This window comes from Glandiceps talaboti, chromosome 22 (genome assembly GCF_964340395.1).
Source record: "Glandiceps talaboti chromosome 22, keGlaTala1.1, whole genome shotgun sequence".
Classification (NCBI taxonomy): Eukaryota; Metazoa; Hemichordata; class Enteropneusta; family Spengelidae; genus Glandiceps; species Glandiceps talaboti.
The window spans coordinates 15727623-15742261 of NC_135570.1; positions in this window are offsets into that span (position 1 = coordinate 15727623).

Sequence of the window (14639 nt, forward strand, 5' to 3'; positions counted from 1 at the left end):
TGGCAGGTCTTCAGTGGTAACTCATCATATTCTTGTTTGTTGTAGAAAATGAGGCAATAATAATGTATTCATGTTCTATCCACAGGAATTCCAGTGAAAGTCCACGCTCATGACAACAACGCGTCTGTCAATAAATATCTGAGAGAAGAGAGACCCGACACTATAAGTAGTAATGATACCTGGCATGGTAAGCATCATAATCAAATACATATCAAATAATGTCTTATCATACCAGTATAGTGTCAATTTATTTCCGTGTTCAAAATAAAACCAAACGTTTTTTGAGCATCAAAGTAGATATACGTCGACTGTCAATAAAACTAGTGTGTTTTTTTCCGATGCTCACTTGGAACTAATATGGGTTTTGTATTTACGTTTGTACCCTTGCAGTCACAAAGCAAATCGGCAAGTCACTCAAAAAAATAACGATGGGATCAAATCGGAGCAAGGGCAAGACATGGCACCCTGAACTATCGGATAAAGGTGGGTGAAAAGTTATACCACGTGGCAAGCAGAAACATGCCGAAATGGCCGAGATCCACTCCAATTACTTTAAAATGCATATCATGTATTAAAATCGGGAATAAAAATATTAAAAAATTGAATAGCCTTGAGTCGTTCGGCTTCTCTAAATGCGTTCCAAAGTTGGTATTTTTTGTCTTTTTAATCACGGTCCTCTCTGGTCTTCATCATATAGTGCTGTCTCATGATTTTTTTTATGTGTTTATCAATCAAAACGAGTTTTTCATTTAGACGTTATTAAATTGATTACGTAAAGATGTTCAAATAATGTATTTTAATGTATTTATTTATTTTCACTTTAATAATATCCATTTTATTTTATTTTGATTTAAAAGGTGCAAATGTAAAAACTCATTGCTACTGGGCCATGAAGAGAGCGAGGAAATATATCAAAGATAATGGTGGTACGCCCCAATCCCGAGCAGAGGTGGCGACATTGCTTCGCACAAATCTAGATAATATTGTCGCACATTACCAGGTAATGCATAATCTTTATGTTCAAATATTATTTTCGATGGATAAATTGGAGTTAAAGATACTGGTATATTCTTAATATTTCATAAAATGCATCCGATTCTTGTCGTAACGCTTTGCATAATACATCTGATTTATTTTAATTTGTTCTCTTGTATCCAACATGTTCTCCACCCTGACTTGACACCAATGAATCCACTCTTTTCAGGACAATCATATGAACTGTGACCCTTCTTCAAGATGTCGTAACCAACCTAACTATGAGCCATCGTTCCGACCTCTCCGAAGCCCCTTTGCCATTGATCTTCTCACGAAGACGATCCGACAGACAAATATATACAAACGCCCAGAAAGCTATGTTGACGTAAGTTATAGTTTTACGTGTTGTTTGGGCAATGAATTGCAATTCTCATTTGACAAACTTTTATTGCAACTACTAAAGACATGTGACTACAGTAACAGTACTTCATATATTTGATTGCAGTGTAAAGATACTCACTATGTCGAAAGTTTCAACAATGTGGCGTTACTCTACCATGACAAGAGGGTGACTTTCAAGAAAGAAGCGTACCAATTCCGTAGCGATCTCACCTGTCTAGACTGGGTAATTCATCAGTTGTTGCTTGTTTTTTTGTTAGTATGTCTGTGTAGCAAATACTGATTTCAAAGTCAAGGATTTCTTGATAACACTCTGATGTCTATTATAAAGTGCAATGAAGCACTGGCAAATACATACAGGCATCGAGACAGTTATGTTTGTAACCGGTATAAGTTACGGTGCGTCATTTGGGACTATATGCACTGATATCCATGCAATAACTACGAACTGCAGAAATTACAAGTAGTTCAACTCTTTCTGTTTGAGTCTTCTTTCTTTTTATCATTCATTGTTATTATACAAATGTGTTCGTTACATTACTATTAGTGTAACAAATATAATGACGGAAGTTGGAATAATGCCTGAAATATTAAATAATCATGCATGTATTGTTATTTTTCACTCTCCAGAACGAAAACGTACTTCCGAGACAAGTGGACGATTGAATGGCAGATCCCATAGAGGCAGGAGAACAAGAAAGAACCGAAAACCAAAAACATACAATTGGCGAGAGGGCATTTGGAAGTGGACGGTGCGCCATATTTTCCAGTGAGATATCCACGCAACCAAAACCATCGCTCCCTCCATGGGAGTGAGTGTGCCAGACACACACACAAGCCATAGACACAAACGTGGTGTACGTAGGGTCTATGCACAAACCAAACGGCCCTTTTCAGGGCCACACATCCTCCAAAAAGAGAACTACCATAGCCGTCTGGTGAAAATAAAGTGAAATGGTCAATTTGAGCGAGTGAGTGAGTGAATGAGCATGAGATAAAGTACTTTTCTATATACATGTAAAAGCTACATTGACCGAACCCCCATCAACTCCCGGTAGGGGTACCTTCTATATTTGCTGTACTATGCCGCACTGAAGGGTCGATTTTAGTGAAAATGTCCCTAGCCAAGGGTCTGATATTTTTAGATTGTTCAAAATTCTCCCAAGTTGGTTTAATTTACCAAACTTCCTCTAGCCAAAAGTGCATTTTTGAGATTGGAGTGCCCATGCCAAGTGAATGTCCAGCGACACACACACCCCTGTATTTTGTTTATAAGTGCCCCCCCCCCCTCCAGACATCTTCTCTTTGTCTTCCCGGGGTCGATGACCTTCACGTAGTCGGGTACCGGGTTGATCTATAGCTCAAGTGTTTTCTTAGCAAGCGATCTTTTTTATAAACACATATGACATTATTGCCCATATTTTAGCAGATTTCTCTTGTAATACTTTTTGGTGGAATCGAAACCCTTCTTTTACCTCATGTGTAAACCCGGAAATAATGACATCCTATTTTACGTGGTTTTGGCATTTGCATTGAAGGCTGAAAATCGGTACACCCTGTTACACATACCGAGCGTGCCAAATCACACAATAAATTCAAACTCCCCCGAAATAATAACGAACCTGTAAATCTTTTTTTTTAAAGAAGTAAATTTTGGGGTTTTTTCCGCCCATTATCTGCGTATTATTTTGAATTGATTACATGTAACAAAGCATTCTTTTTCACCATGTCGTTGGAAGTGGCAGTATGTCGATCATCTCAATCTAAACTGAGCATGACGTCAACCCGACTTTCCGTGTTATGATACACACAGTACATGCTGCATCAACAGAAAATAATGTAACGCGTCTGGACAAAAATATACAAGGAAAGAAGGCAGAATACTATTCAAAATAGTGCCGAAACAGATTTTTTGGATCATGAGTTTCAATTGCAAAAGTCGTGTAGCTGTAAGTGCAATTATCTTCGGCTCCACCCTGCCACGTACGTACATCCCCGGCGTACAGCACACCCCGTTATATTCATACGCTGTCATCCAAGCTCCATATTTTGATTCACTGTACAGTGGTAAAGTTATAAAATTGGCCCGTTCAACCCTTTCGGGACATTGCAATGAACGATAAACAAAACAGCGATTTATTTCAGACAGTTCCTTTGCCATCGCTAGTGCATTGTTGTGTGATACGTCAACACAGCTGTCTCCCCGGTACATTTGTATTCCGATCTTTGAACAAACATACAAAAGGTTCTTTTTCGTGAAATTCATTCTTTTATTTATAAAACTATATGTGTTACATAATTATGACACATTACAATGAAACAAAATTACCACCTCTGTCAAGTCAAAAGTGTTATATGCAGTAGACAACTGCCATCCATTGTCTATGGTATAATACGCACACTGCACAGTCGCTGTATACTGTGTCGGTCGAACTTTCAAGCTCAATGTGTATATGGCCGTTTCGTTGCGAGCCTGTACATAATACAGTTCGAGTATCACAACGACTAGCAACGCAGTGAAATGATTCCGATGTCCGTTGTTACTATAAATGATTTTGGTTCAGGCAGAAACAGTGTCTGTCATAACAGGATTAGTAAATGTTTGATCGTTGTCATTGATATGTGGACACGGTGACGTGAGTGTTAATCCGCTCAGATAAGACGCTGTGTACTGGGTGGAGTAGTCCCTAATGCGGTGACCCAGGATTGAAATACAGGCCTTTAAACACAACAATACAAGGACAACAACAATTATGTCACAGACTTCAAGATCATAATCAATTTTGCACATCAAACCAAACTATCTCATATATGTCTGACAATTAAAACAACAAAGTACTAATAACATTTACACTGTCCATAAAACCACACATGGTACACTTTTAGTACCACACTTGTGTGCGAAATTTTCCCCTTACAAGCTGTGTCGCAATCACTGTGCAGGACAAAATGAACCAGCTTGTGATGACTAGGAATTACTTTGTCCATTGGGTATCAATAGTATAAAGATGGCAAAACCTTAATGTTAGGGGATGGACTGAATGAAATCATCAGATGAGATGCCTGGTGTGGTTAATAACACATACAGCCAATAGAATTTTTTCTTTTGTGTGTGTGTGTGTGGTGGGGGGGGGGGGGTATATGTGATTATATGAACGCTTTTCTTGATAAGTATATACACTCACATACAATTAGGAATCTGTATTTGGCTATAGCGATGTAGATGCTGTTTTTCTTTCTGGAAATATCAATGCAAGAATTGGTAATTTTAATTACTGTCACACATTGATTCTGCTCTGACTCTGAACGAACTGAGGATTTAAAATTGATCTTATTTCTGTATCACAATAAATGGTGGTTGCTTACCAGTAGTTCTTGTGCTGTTTTCATCTTTCGTCAGCAATTTAATATTTGTATGTTTGTGTGTATCATTGTATGGGTGCGCACACACACATCATACCTATAGTACTACTGAACCTTCTCAGTCCAGCTGTGCTAATAACACCAGACAGCACTCTTTTATAGTCTGCGTTCTTGAATCTTAAAAATTTCTTAGGGCACAAAGGGGAAACATGTCCCCCCCCCCCCCACCTACCAAACCAACATAAATATCGTATAACTGCAAATGGGCACGTCATTTTGAAAAGAGAAGCACAAACCGAGCAATTGGGTGACTTTCAAGATGAAGAATGAAACTCTAGTCATATTAACGAACAAGTACAAGATGGTGAACTGTGACTTTTACATCTCTGGTTGGACACATAATGAGCATTTACATAAAGAAATAATTAAAAACTTGAATGCTATATCTTTTGCATTACTGAAACTCATGTCATAGATGATCAATGCCTAAATATGGAAAATTATCGTTGGTTTGGTTACAGTAAGGAAAACACAAGTCAATGCTGGGAAGGGTCGGGTGGGGTAGGTATGTTTGTGAGAGAGTCCCTGTTTGCTAGTTATTTTGTCAAAGGCAATACAAGCATTGTCTTTAAGTTTGATCTGGATCATAGTGCTCGTGGTACAGTGTAGTACAAAATGTACTACATCACTGAAATTTTTAACTTCCTTTACTGTTACAGTAGCAATCATCATTTTAACATTGTCAAGTCATTGAGAATGACATAGTCCCTGCTCTGATTGGGTTTTAAGAAACTGGCAGTTTATGTTGTCATTTTCTTGATATCACTACTCTGATCACGCAACAACACTTGTGAACCTAAATCAAACAGACTTAGATACATGGAACATGCCTACTCATGTTGTGTCTCCTCGTTGGACATGGGACATGCCTACTCTTCAAGATGACGTGATGGAATAAACCATTCAACAATAAAGGATAGGTCTGGTATGGGGGGGGGGGGGGGGGGGGGGGAGACGACGACCTGTTCAAGCATGTCCGAGTTATGGCTTTGGACATGAAAACTGCCAGATTATATCAACTTTAGTAAAGGATTTGCCCTCTTCCACTCAAAGTTTGTTCATAGCATCAAACTAGCGGACGATCCCAAAAAGGAGTTGGTTTATGTGAAGGGGAAGAAAACAGTGTGATTCAATGGTGGTGCTCAGTAAATCAAACACTAAACATGTGGTCCGACAGTTTCCAGACCAGAAAATGTAAATAATTGGTGTTTAGATAACAAAATGTGCCCTAATACTGAGAAAACCAAATGCATGTTAGTCACTACAAGGCAGAAAAGATCATGCTTGGCTAATCGAGTGCGAAGTGTTAAAATCGGTGAAAATGATATGAAAATGTAGAATGTGAAAAGCTGCTTGGTGTTACTATTCAGAGTGATTTATCCTTGTCAGTTCATGTGGTAAAAAAACAAAAAGTAACCTAGCCAGAATTAAGCAATTTTTACTAGTTACTGTGAGACGTCAGTTTTATAATTGTTTTATTTTGCCTTATTTCAACTACTGTTTGAGTATTTGGGATTATTGTAGTCAGAAGGATATGGATCATTTGAACTGTCTTTTAAAGTGGGCAATGCGGCTGATATTAAACTGAGAAACTAGTAGTACTCCTTCTGATGAAATGTTAAACTGTTACAATGGTACCCGCTATATTATCATTATAAGTTTAACCTAGTTGTTACTTTACACAAGGCTCGTTGTGGTCTGTTTCCACGGTACATCCAGGACATGTTAACAGTGTACAACCCACAGAGATCTTAAGATCTGTTAGTAACAATGGCCTACAAGTACCATTTGTTAGAACTGAATAGTTATAAGTCTTTTGGAGTAACTGCTTCTAGCCTGTACAACAATTTACCTATTGCAATAAGGAGTTGTACAAGTCTTAGAGCTTTTAAGCAAGCTTGTTATAAATTTTATCTACAAAGTTTTACACATAATTCTTAGTTTCTTTCTTTATGTAACTTAGTGATGTATCTCCTGTGTTGTAGTTATAAATATTTTCGTCTTTTTATACTCGACCCTTGTGAGGCATACCTATCAAGGCTATTGAGAGTAATTAATTGACTCGATACCATTTTATCTTTGCTTGGTCAATATCTTTACCAAGTTTTATCAAATTTGGTGCAAACTTTCTTGCTATAGGCCCTAATTGCCAAAGTTCATTAATTATGCAAATGAACAATTAAGACTCTGCACTAAATTTCAGTAAAAAACTATCATATCTCTGAATGACCAATATCTGTGGCAAGTTTCATCACAACTAATGAAGCCCTTCTGGATGAATTTATTGGCACCACTAAATTTCATTGTATGCCTTTCCCATATCTTTGAAAATGAAACATCAATGTTTAGGATGTAAAAAAAAACTGTAAGAGTAATGTAATAAAATAAGTAGTTGACTTGCTGGCTAGATCTACACCATTACATAGTAGTGTCATTTCCTTCAAGTTCAAAGTCTGCCTCAAGATCAAATACAAGTAGTGATGTTACAAAGACTGATTACGGCCAGGCTGGGTGCCTACTAAATGGCTTTACTGTGTGTAGCAACATTGAAAAACATTGCAGTGAAACAAGCCAAGACATATAAAATAACGAATTTGAATCTTTAGTATGCCTTCCCATACCTTTGGAAAGGAAATATCAATATTTGGGAGTACAAAAAACCTGTATGAGTATAAATAAGTAGTTGACTTGCTCCTTGGATCTACACACACACATGGAGTCATTTCCTTCAAGTCCAGAGTCTGCCTCAAGATCAAATACAAGTGAGATACAAAGACTGATTAGGCCTGACTGGGCGTCTCCTATTTCAAAGGGCTTCACTATGTGTCATTACTTATAGAAATTATCATTAATTATGCAAGCCACGCCCACCCAAAACTAATCAGCCCTAAGTTACAGCCCGACAATGCGACATAGTAAATTGCAAAACATTTGCTTCAGTACTTTTTGAGATCAGTGGAACAAAATTTCCGCAGACAGACAGACATCACCACATTACCTCCCATACGGGAGCTAAAAATTACACAAAATATTACTCATTAATTAGTGTTATTCCAACACACAGTTACCAAGACAGACATTTTACACAGTGCCTATAAAACTATTAGTTCGTATGCACTAAAAATTACACAAAATATTACTCATTAATTAGTGTTATTCCAACACAGTTTCTAAGACAGACAGACATTTTACACTATGCCTATAAAACTATGTAGTTCAAATGCACTAAAAATTACACAAAAAATATTACTCATTAACCCTTTGCGGCCGGCAGGCGCCTGAGGGCGTACTTCACCCTAGACTCCGTTGCAGCCGACAGGCGCCTAAAGGCGTATGTATGCAATGCAACCTTTGACTCGAACGTATGATGTCATTGTTCGTTATTGGGGGGTATTAGCAATTCAATTGCCTAGAAATTGCCGCCAAAAGTCCATTGATATGTATATTGCTGTTTACCATAACACGACGAAGAGGTCAACGGTCAAAATTCGTAGTTCACGGAAAATTTATCAATGAAAATCTAAATATGGCGACCGAAGTAAACAACGAACTGTCAGTGGGTGACATGATCGCTGATATTTTTGATTCTTCATCTGATTCTGACTCAGAATTTGAGGGATTTACACCGTCTGACATAGAGGACGACGTACCATTAGCCAGGTTAGTTCGACGTTACTCAGATGACGAGGCAGTACACCCGATGACAGCGACTCCAGTAGTAGTGATAGTAGTAGTGACGACGACTCGATCGAGTGGTCGCGCAACATAACTGATGTTGATGACTTTGAATTTAACGAAAATTCAGGAATAAATTTTGATTTCAATGATAAATCAGCGAAAGATGTTTTTGATTGTTTTTTCACTCCGGAACTTATGACCAAAATAGTAACAAACTAACCGCTACGCTGATCAATGTCGTCGTGATCCAAACAACCGGAAGTCTGCGTGGGAAGGTATATCCGTCGATCATCTTGAAGTGTTTTTAGGTCTAACTTTAGCGATGGGATTAGTTGACAAGAAGGGGTCGTTCAAGGAGTATTGGTCTGAATATTGGCTAACGCAGACCCCTGCTTTTGGAAAACATATGCCTAGTGACATGTACTGTCAAATCTTAAGATATCTACATTTTGTTGACAATGAAGCCCTACCCACTGATCGAAATGACCCTAACTTTGACAAACTTCAGAAAATAAAACATGTAATTGATGTCATTAGATTCGACAGAAATTTGCAGCATGCACCAGCCTTAACAGAAACTAAATCAAAATGTCAGATACACATGCATAGGAAAGATACTAAGTACATTTGTGGATCATGTAAAGTTAAGATGTGCCCAGTACCCTGCTTCCAACGATATCATTATATGATTGATTACCAGTACAATGATCCGGAGTGTGCAGGTAGAGATTTAGCTAGGAAAAGGAGGAAACTGTAGAGTAGGGTAATTGCAGGGAAAAAACAGAGTAGGGGTGAGTAAAATAAACTTTATTCATAGTTTTGGATGGATTTTATTTTAAAAAAGCAGTGAGTAAGAAGAATAATCAATAATATCATTTGCATAACAATACACTTTGATACACTGTAACATGTTAACTTTACATAAACCACATTTAAGTTGGGTCAGTTGTCATAGAAACAAAGTCCTAAGCATATGAAAGTTATAATGTCTTGACAAGTCTCTAAAATTTATTCAGGCCCTCGGGGGTCCTGTATAGGGCCACCTATACAGGAAGTAAAGGGTTAATTAGTGTTATTCCAAAACAAAGTTAGCAAGACAGACATTTTACACTCTGCCTATAAAACTATTAGTTCGTATGCACTAAAAATTACACAAAATATTACTCATTAATTAGTGTTATTCCAACACAGTTACCAAGACAGACAGACATTTTACACCATGCCTATTAAAACTATGTAGTTCAAATGCACTAAAAATGACACAAAATATGACTTATTAATTAGTGTTATTCCAACAGTTACCAAGAAAGACATTTTACACTATGCCTATAAAACTATTAGTTCGTATGCACTAAAAATTACACAAAATATTACTCATTAATTAGTGTTATTCCAAAACAAAGTTAGCAAGACGGACAGACATTTTACACCATGCCTATTAAAACTATTTAAAGTAATTTGAATGCAGTAAAAATTACACAAAATATTACTCATTAATTAGTGTTATTCCAACACACAGTTACCAAGACAGACAGACATTTTACACCATGCCCTTGAACCATACTAAAACTCGTTCAGTTATGCTTCTGTGTACAGACTATCACTGGTGTTATATAACAAACCGAAGTGTTACATTCACTTCCGCATTCCTTTCTGCCACACATACACACTTTTAAGAAAGCTCTGGCAAAAGTAATGTACAGTTGCAAAAGACGAGATCATATACTGATCTGAATAAATCAGACCCCGTGAGGAGTACGGTGCCCAGAGCAATGATCTCGAGATATCACATTAGAGTAAAGTGAGTAGAGTAAAGTGTTAACTTCGTGCCACGACCCACAGGGGCGTGTAATATTTCATAGATTGTTGTTTTCTTATTGCTTAGAATGCCGTTTTCTTAGGAAAATATCGTATGAATCTTGCTGCTACAAATGTATCAATCTCTATACTACTAAGAAATATACTTCCCTTTACATGTAGGAATATATATTAATCAAAAGGTTGTTATATTTAGTCTGTAGACCTGGAAAACAACAATCTATGAAATATTACACGCCCCTGTGCCACGACAGAACGGCGTGGCAACACATCACATCATCCATTCCTGTTTGGGCATTCAAATCTGCAGTCCCAAAATACAGAACGTGTAAATCAACAGTCTCTCGTTGTTTCCTGCGAGAAATATGGTGGTGTATTCATTCCCTACGTTCTTGCACGAATGAGTAACAAGTAGCATCTTGCTAGATGCTAGTAGGTCCATTTGTCGGCGTGTTTTCAGTGAAATGGTGTTAATCTGCACTCCCAACTCCTTCAGCTATGCTTCTGGCGTGGTCTTGCTTGAATAACCACTTTACTTTGACCGAAGATGTAAAACTACGCACAGATCCATTTAACGTTGGCATTAGGTGTAAAGTAATACTGGTGAGTCTTGTCTGTGAGTCAGAAACATAAATGTAAATCATTATTTGATATGAGAAAGATACAACGGGTGTATATAGTTAAATTGATAGGGGTGTACGTACGAGCTTAGGTACGTACTACTTTATTATCGGAAGGATGTAATTACAGAACACGTTGTTACAAGTTGTGTTTGATCAGATATAAGTCAAGTCTCGGTTACCCAGACTCTCGCCGCCGGGGGTCTGCCTACGAGACCTCCCCAAACGAGAGGTCTCGTAGGCAGAGCCCCCAGCGGTGAGAGTCTGGGTAACCGAGACTATATGCTCGGATCATAGACCAGCCACCCATGGTACCCAGGTACTATGATCGGATCTACCAGCTACCACGCCACGGCGCCTATTGTAGACAACAATGTTGTGAATTTGTTTTTATTACGTAAAATTCTCACACAGGATGTATAATTTGTAAAATATTATCATTCACTTTAACATGTATTTACGATTTACGATCGTTTTATCAAGAGCTGAATTGATCAATATTGAATTGAATTGAATTGAATTGAATTGAATTGAATTAAAACAGAATAACATTTTATGTACATTTCAAAAAGGAGGTTGATTGGATAATATATCTGGTGAGGGCCGCAGAAATAGTTCGATCTAACTAGTCTAGTCTGTGACCTTGACAAAATTAATATACAAGAAAAAAAAATACAAGTGTGTAACTTGGCAACAAAAAGTAAGAAAAGAAAGAAAATGGATATGTACAAATACGATACAATAATTGCACAAAATATTTACATATCTCATAATGATTTAAATAAAATTTATACCAATTAGAGAAAAAAATATAAGAGCGGCTAATAAGGCTGAGTAGAGAATTCACGGCAGGGGGCCTGGGGCTGGGGAGAATCGAATTTGGGGCGACCGTGAACTATTTTCCTCAACATTTGAACCAAGTTAAAACTCGGGAAATTTGGATTCTAGGGGAGACCCCCCCCCCCCCTGGGAGCTGTACATATTCCCATCTCAAGCTTTCCCCTTGACTGTCAACAGTCGTCTTGACTTTTTTTGTAATTTATTGTTGCCGCTGAAATTAATGGAATTGAACATGGTATGTGCAGGACGTTCCATGAAGTCAAGACTACATTTTAGGTGTTCTAAACCTCAGTAAGTAGATTTCGGCAAGCTGGAGAATGCCCGGTTGAAAAACCAAGCAAAGTTAAACTTTGGCTTTGAAGCTGTTCTTGTGTGTGAGTGTAACAAAACATTTGTAAAGCGCAATACAGGTATTACCTAGGAAAAAAATCTTGTATTCTCAACAGATTGTAGAAAAATTAAGCATATGGTATTTTTAATGATTTCGAGATGATTGAAAATTGCAAAATGCTCACAATATACTACTTCTTTTGTTCATTACTCAGATAAAAGAGTGGGTCTTTCTTTATTTCAGACAATTTAAAACTAAATTGAGTACCTCAAAGTCTTATTTTTCGGGAATGGTAAATCATCGAGGGAGATATATGTTTCACATCACCATGACAACAGCTTTGCCACTATAATTATCCGAATATATGAAATCTCATAACTAAAGATTGTATTCAGATTCAATGCGATGATCTCTATAATATAGTAAGGTTCCATTTGTCAAAATTTGGCAAAATACTTGTGTGAATCACCTAGTGTTAGCTAATGTTCTAAACCATGCCCATGGCCCACACTGGCACTGTGTAGTACAGCATTGATTTCTGCAGGGAATTCTGGGTATTTCTCATACATCATCAATGGCAATTCCAACAAATTTGAGCAAGTGTGTGAGACTGGACGACGTTGGATACCATCAAGCGTTACGAAGCAAACTCATCTGGCATATCAGCCCCTGTACAGAACCGTAGGAAATACTTCAGAGTTTGGTCATTTACTTCTCTGAGATACCGTTGAAGGTGGTTCGCGACGGTCTTGCCCTCGCTACTCATGGGATCAGAGAACAGTAATTTTTTAATTACTTTCCTCGTCGTAGGCTTTTTCTCATCGTAGATTCGTGCAATAGCCACAGCATCCATTCCGTTAGCAACAGATCGGAGTATTGGTTTTCATTAATCCGCTATAAACGCCGGCTCCATGCACTAGCTCTTTATGTGCGATTTCCAAGATTATCTTTCGAATGTTGTCAGCCCTTGGTATCTGTCTACATTGATGGTTGTTAAGGAAATCGACAAGTTCGTCTTCGTCTACTCCCTGAAAGCTATCGATGGCTTCTTCTATTAACCCCCGTTTCTTTGTTGTGAGGTAAAAACGCAACATGCGAAAACCCGTTCTCTCGTAAGACCGATTTGTCGTCATCGGCTACGGTAGTTTTCTGTTATGTCTTATACATCAAATTCGAAGTCATCAATGATTCCCTTAGGTGATCTACCATTTTTGGAAAAATAACGGCTTGCCAAGCTCCAGTAGGTCACGTTTTCTGTATGTCTTGTCGACTGACAAACTCCTCGTGCCGCCTCCCTTTTTGCTACGTACTTGCCTGTATGATTTGGTCGCTTGGTCATAATCCAACCATCCCAGTTCGATGCGCCTACGCTGCTTTCTTGCATGTTTATTTCCCAATAAGTGCCCATGGCGAGAACGCTGGTTCAGACTGTCCGTTGAATCATCTGATGATTCTGAGTCGGGTCTATTTCTATTTCTCATACGAAATCTACTTCTTATTTTATCCAGTAATGCCGTTTTCCTTTTTGCGCCCGTTGTCTTAAATTGTAACGTACGTTTACAAAATCAATCACAGCAATTTGATCACCAGGAGAAGGGAAGTACTTCGGAAGCAGTTCCTTTTCCATTAGCATAATAACTGATGGTTCGATCTGAAATAAGAAACCAAATAGTCTCAATTTCAATAAAATGTCGATACTGAATAGCACCTATTTGACCAGATAATAAACGGAAAAAAGTTCACATGATGTGCATATTGCCAAGCAAAAGTATCAACATGGGCTGCTGCCAAATACAATAGCGGCATCTTGTCACAAGTTCTGGGATGCACGCAAAATACATGCGCGCATTCACAAATACAGACAGACCGACCGACCGACATACATACATACATACATACATACATACATACATACATACATACAGTCAGACGCATGAACAGAGAGGTAATACACATTAGCCCACATGGAACACAGCACCTGTCTTAAAACAAACCTTGTCACTTTCCATCTTATCGATTTCTTCGGAAGACATGCCCCGGCTTCTTAAAAATTATAAAAAACGATCGGCCATGACTTGGTTGCGATTGCAGAAGTGCCTGTAATGACGAGGAAACACAGAACACAAGTTTGTAACTTCAGACAACACGGTGATAATTGAAACTCTAAAAACACTGCCGCCAAAGCGATCAAAACCACGGCAACCTGAAATTTAAAAAAAAAAATACGGCCAGTGCACAACTTTACAGTTTTAAAAATGTTTATCCATATGCTAGTCCATGCTAACAATAGGTGTTCATTTGCTGAATGACTATCCAGTTGCCCATCCAACCATGTTGCTATCTTTGCGACATACGCGCTCATTTGGCTGTTGCTATGGGCGTGGTCATGTTGTTAGATATATTTGCATAAATTTTTAATGGTTTTAGAAAATAGCAAAATAAAACCCCGTTCCATTATAATGTTAGTGTCAATGCATGTCTTCTATAACATTACAATTGTCTTCTGGCATTGTTAAAATATTTGACAGCATAGCAGGAATATCCTGACATTTTTT